Source organism: Leptonychotes weddellii, chromosome 4 (genome assembly GCF_054177405.1).
Source record: "Leptonychotes weddellii isolate Sample4059 chromosome 4, ASM5417740v2, whole genome shotgun sequence".
Taxonomy (NCBI): Eukaryota; Metazoa; Chordata; class Mammalia; order Carnivora; family Phocidae; genus Leptonychotes; species Leptonychotes weddellii.
This window is the reverse complement of record NC_138372.1, coordinates 125043652-125050108: the sequence shown is the minus strand read 5'-3', so window position 1 is coordinate 125050108 and position 6457 is coordinate 125043652. Positions and strand designations below refer to the sequence as shown.

The 6457-nt window shown below is 36.0% G+C and overlaps 1 pseudogene; it reads left to right on the top strand.

The window, feature by feature from the left end:
- The first annotated feature begins 6200 nt into the window (after positions 1-6200).
- Positions 6201-6457, top strand: part of LOC102740730 (importin subunit alpha-1 pseudogene) — a 1574-nt pseudogene continuing 1317 nt past the window's right edge.

Sequence of the window (6457 nt, the reverse complement as noted above, 5' to 3'; positions counted from 1 at the left end):
TCAAGAACATTGATGAAGTACTGAATCAAATAACCCAAAGCCTGTCCTTTTTCTGGACTCCTCAAATGTGATATGCTATTTTTTTGAAATTTTTAAAGATTTTATTTATTTATTTGAGAGAAAGCAAGAAAAATCACAGAGGGAGAGAAAGAGGGAGAAGCAGACTTGCCACTAAGAAGGGAGCCCAATGCAGGGCTTGATCCCAGGACCCTGGGATCATGACCTGAGCCGAATGCAGATGCTTAACCATATGAGCCACCCAGGAGCCCCTATTTTTTAAAATTAAGGCATTTGGAGTTGAGTGGAATAACTTGAAATATCCTAACTAATGTAGAAAATAATAATAAATCTGCCTTATTGTATGGTGAAAATTAAATGAAAGAATGAATGTTGAATGCAGTGTACAACTTCAGGCACATAGAGAGAGTTCAGTAATTGGTGTTGATTATTTTAGATCTTTTGAAGATTGAGATTGGAGTGAAGGAGTTTAATCCCTTATACAACATGACAATTCAGGGTTTTGAAAGAAGAGTAGATTCCTATAATAGCTGTTTCCCTTTCTTTGTATCAATCAAACGTTGATTTGCGCATTTGAATATTAAGCCTGACAGGTACAGCTTAAACTTCTCTAAGACAGAGGCCTCCCAATTCCTATGGTTTCATTTCAAACTATTTTTTTTGTTGCTGTTGAGGTTCACTGAAAGCCTCTTAACTTACAATTTTTTAGTTGAGGATTGTTACTTATCCATCAATTTTGTTTAAAAAATAAGCATTTCATCATCTAGGAATTGTTACTTTCAAATTTGATACTATTGAGAAACTATAGAAAACTTAATGAAATTTTATTATAGAAAATACAGTAAATGTATATGTTGTGTGTATTATCACATTCGGGTCACATGATCTAAAAAGAAACATATTAATAAACCTGGATGCACCAAAAAATTTTTAATGTATATAACTAGATTCATAGATTCTGTTTCTTCAGATATAGATTATTTGTAAATACTTATACTTTACCAGATATAGACCAATATATTGTTGAAAGTTCATGTAACATTTCCATGTTTTTCTCACATATCTTTGTTATGATGAGACATTAAACAATGACTGGGTCCAGAGATACAGCTGAATTTGCAAGGAGCCAAGATTGTCGAAGTTACCACAATCATTGGTCCCAGAATTTCTGAAACATTTTAATTCTGAATTTAAATGTCTCTGACTATAACTTCTCAATGTCTATATTACCATCATACATATTACCAATGCATTTATATAGTTGTATAAGCAACTGTAAGATTTAATCTGTACTTGTTAAATATTTTGATTTTCTAAGGGAAAAATTACTTTTAGAACAGAAAGGTATTGAAGTTTAAAAAGTTACTTGAAGAATATGCAAACATTAAAATTATCCTGGCGTTAGTTTATAGAACTAATTTTATATAAACCATTTCTAGTTTAGCAAGATTGTAAGATCAAACCAATTGTCCTTCTGGATTTGATTCCTAGATTATTATGCAGGAAGATATTAAAATTTGGAGATACGTGGCTACTAAAAGTATAGAAATGAATATTATCTTTTCAATGTCATCAGTGTCATTGGTTTCACTCAATATTTCCCATTTTGGCTTGCAAAATTCTATTAAAATATTTTTAGGACATCTAGAGGTATGAATTTAGTCAAAATTCTATCTTCAAGAACTCAGGTGTTATATCATATGAAGAACATCTGCTAAGCCAGCTGTTGTCACCGTTTAAGTTCAAGCTGTTGCCAAGAAGCATTTTCCCCCAACCGTTTTATTTGTTCATTTGGGGAGAATAATCTGGGACTCAGTGCCAAGGCTAGATGTGATTATTACGGTGAGGTGTGATTTGGTGGGCCTCAAGTGGGCCATCATATCTTTGCAAATCGAATGGTCTGAATTGCTGCCAGGACATATTGGAGTGTGGTTGATAGATATACTGAATGGCACTGTTAACAGTGATGGTGAAATATTTTGCTTTAGTAAAGGTGATTGTGAACTCTGCACTGAGACCTGCTGTAAGTGTAGTCATTTAACCAGAACAAAGTACCTGCTATGCACTGGACTCAAGTAATAGAGCCACGAGTGTGACCTATGCAGTCAAAATGAATTGCAGGTTGAGCATGAGACTCAGTTAATTTTGGCAGTGTAAAGAAACACCCACATTATCTAGGTCAGCTGTCTGCATTTTCTTTTCTCTGGATAATTGCTAAGCACCACTTTTCTATAAACAGAAGAAAAGATTTCAGATATGACAGTAATTTGATTTAGTTGTAAAGATTAAATAGATGTTCAAATATCAATGAGAATTATCTCCAATTATTCAGCAAGAGAATGAGGTAAAAAACAGAATTATTTCTCTTGTACTTTGTCTCACAAATATACTTCTAATTAGAGGAAAGCAATGATTTGTATGGTCTTCATGTATATTTGCCTCAGGCAATCTCAAACCTCTGAATTGACCTGTCCATCAAGAGAAAAGAGAGCTGAAATAGATGTTAAACACAATATGTTCAACTTTTTCAACTGTGATACAAGCATGATTTCACCAAGGAGAAGAAAAACAGTAAGTGCTTTTTACAAATGCTTTTACATTGTGCTAGCTAGGGAGCAAAGAAGCCACACGATAAAATGACCTGTGTGTCAATGATTTTGCAGAAATGCCTATTTAAAATGTTTACATGGATACATGTAGAGTTCAATGCCTTACTTCGTAAGACAAAGGAAATACATTTCATACTCCCGTGTCTGTGTCTGTAAGACATCCAAGGAACACAGGTTTGCTCTTCTCTGGCATTAGGTAGGTCAGCTTCTCTGGAAAGGTTAGAAACACTGAGGTACAGCTGGATGCTATGATTTAGACATATCAGAGAATACAAGGTTGCTTGTGCTCAGTTTCAGTTTGGGCAAAGAGCAACTTTAATTGTTTAGCAACTTTAGTATGAGTATTGAATTATTCAAAAATTACAAGACTTGATAAAAAATCTTGATAAAAGTATTGCTAAATTGCAAAATTTTATCCTCAAAGAGAACAGTGTTACCAAAAAGGCAGTACCTAATTCCTTGGAAACACTGGGATAGGTCTTTACCTTCTCCATTTACAAGAATTGTCACTTGACCACCATCTGGTTTTCCTAGACATTCTACCTTTCTGATGACAGTGTCTCCTTCCTGTACCCCTCTTTTCCACCTTTAATTCATCAAATCACCCTCATTCTATCTCAAAACCCATGAAAACTGCTTGTCTTCAACTTGCCTGAGATCAGATTTAGAAAGTGTTTAGATGTCCACTCAGGACTTTAGACTTACTTTTATGTGAAAGGGAACAATAAAAGATTTTTTGCCTAAGGAATAAGTAGTGAAATTCTGTCCTCAGACTTAATTATATCAGCTAGAATGCATATGCTTTATATAGCAAAATCTGCTATATAAAGAAAGTTCAGCACATTTTCCCCAACTGGCTTCTAGAACCTTGGTAAAGTGTGTAAAGATGGACTAAGTGAGTGCCGAATACTTCCCACTAAGAACCAGTCATTTTGCAAATTGATGGGGAAGGGGGACAAGAAGAGGATGCAGCAAAGCATTAGTAAATCGTGCCTTGCCAAGTGTCTTAACTTGCCAAGAGAGTTCTTTAACCTGGTGAAATGAGAAACCACAGGAAATGGAAGGAGGCTGAGGAGCTTGTGTGAGCTGTTCTACTCTGTCTGTCTCTGCCACCTAGCACAGAGGTTGAGCTCCAAATGAAAAGGCCTGGGCATCAGGGAAAGCTTTAGCCTCAGTCAGTGAGATGCAGGAGTTCGAGTGCCACAGTGATGTTTTAAGGCACTTCGACAGTGAATTGTTCCGGGTGCTTCCTATTGCAAGCCCGAGATGGAAAGGGGCTCAAGCCCTGGGGCCGGTAACCTGGCACTAACACAGGTGTGTCCGTCTTGGCAGCAGAATGCATGGATGCTTTGCGATGGTCTAGGCACTTGTGTAGGCAAAGTTAAAGGAATCATGCAAAAAGTCGATAATCAGAATTTCCCTGTAGCCCAAGAATTTCCTCCATATTCTTGAACCAGAGAAAAAGAATATGGGAAGACTGGGTACAGAATGTATTTTCTATTTATCGACACCTTAAATATTCTGCTTTATTTTTTATGAATATAAGTAAGACCCTTTATTTTCTAGACATGGGAAAATTGGAAGATACATTATATTCATTTAAATGCTAGAAGATGAATATGTCTTAAATTACGTGGATAATTTAAATTAGTTGTCTCCTGTATCTTAATAACTAACACTGGAAGCTTCCCAAAACAATTTGAAATGTCTTCAATTTTCTACTGTACTTCTAACTTCCTTTTTAAAAAATTTTTAAAATGTAAGACTGATGAATCACTGAACTCTGAAACTAATAAGACACTGTATGTCAATTAATTGAATTTAAATATTTACTTTAAACTAATATATTGGGAAGTATCTATTATACCTATGTTTGAAGTCCCCTAATTTGAGCCAAAACACAGATTTAAAAAGTTTAGGGCACTAGTTCTGAACAATGTATTCTTATTGGATTGTTTTCATGACAGCCTTCACCACCATCACCACCATCCCTGCTTTTTTAAAGCTGAAGAGGCCAATCCAGGGACACAGAAATAATTTCTCTCCACCCATGGAGTAAGGTACTATAGGCAACATTTAAAGATATTTTAATATAAAGATGTCTTAGAGATATCGAGCAAAACCAGGGCATCGGTGAAAATTTTAACACAGAGTTTTTAGTTCTTTATGTCTTAAGGTATTTGGAAAGTCAAGTCAGCCAGGTATGATAGGTTGCCTACTAGGAATAAGAAAAAGTAATTGGCAAGAATGATTTCATAACTATTTCCATACACAAATGGGATGAAGTGTACTGTGCTACACTTTTAGGTAAAGAACACAGAAAAAATGACTGATTTGGGAATAGGGAGAGAGAGAAAACAGTGGTTCATATTTGGGCATATTGACTTTGCATTATATTTAAGATTATCCAATAAATGATAGCAACAGGCATTTGGATAAGTAGGTCTGAGGCTTTAAGGGAATGTCCTGAGCTGTGATACAACTTTAGAGTCCGGTAGGGCTAGAGTTAATTGAGAAAAGGTACTAGTACTAAGACTTGAAGAACTTCCACAATTAATGTCTGATAACTGGAATAAATAGCCATTTGGAATGAGAGAGTAGGTAGCCAGAGAGGTAAAACTTTCATCAAAAGAGTGTATCTTCATAGAAACCAAGAAGAGAAGGTGTTTCACAAAGGATATCATCAACAGTGTAAGAAGTTACTGAGGGCTTATGAGCAAGATGAAAACCTGGCCTTGGTATTTAGCAATACATAAGGCATTTGGTGACTTCATCAAAATCCGCTTTGTTAAGTGATGGGGGCAGATGTTGTATCAGTATTGGTTATGAAATATGAAGAATTGAATACAATGAAGGCAACTTTTTCAAGATCGTGGGCTCAAAAGTGTAGTGTTGTAAAAAAAGAAAATAAAGCGACAGCTAGAGAAAGATAAAGGATATGGAAGGAAGGGACATTTTCCCATTTATCTTCTCTTTTTTTGTGAGAAACTTGAAAAAACATAAAGTTTGATTTTATAAAATATCTAGTCAAGTCACATAAAGCATGTAAGAGAGGGAAAGATAATGAAGAATGCAAATTTCTATAAGTTGGGAGGTGTGGGATCCAAAACATAAATTGGGGCAAAATCAGAGAGTGTTTGTTCTAAATATTATGATCTTATGTTTAAATCTCCAGCCTGAAAAGGCTTAGAAAAACATAAGGAAAGCTTTATTTTTAGAGATGTTTTTTGCTTTTATTTATTTATTTATTTATTTATTTTTTACTTAGTTCCCTGAGTTTAGATATTGCATTCATGGAAGCATATTGGTAGAGAGGAAAGATCACGTAATTTAATCTAGTTGCTTTCAAATGCCAACACTGCAGTTTAGCTAGTCACCCAATGTCTGGTAAATTACCCCATCGCTCTGAGCCTCAGTTTTCTCATCGTAAATTGAAGATAATTTCATCATGTTAGAGGCTTTGAGCCAAAGACAAATGAAATAACGTGATTCAAAACTTAATGGTGTGAGGCCACTGTCTTCGGGGTGATCCGTGGTGGACACTTTGAGGGCAGCTGTCCCGCAGCCTGCGTGCCCTGGACCGCCTCCTGTGGAAGCCTGAGCCGGCCGTGTAGCTTTCTCCCTTTGTCTCATAACCATGTCCACCAACGAGAATGCTAATTCACCAGCTGCTCGCCTTAACGATTCAAGAACAGGGGGAAAGACAGTACAGAAATGAGGCGGTGCCGAATGGAAGTTAATGTGGAGCTGAGGAAAGCTAAGAAGGATGACCAGATGCTGAAAAGGAGAAACGTAAGCTCATTTCCTGATGAGGCTGCCTCTCCCCTACA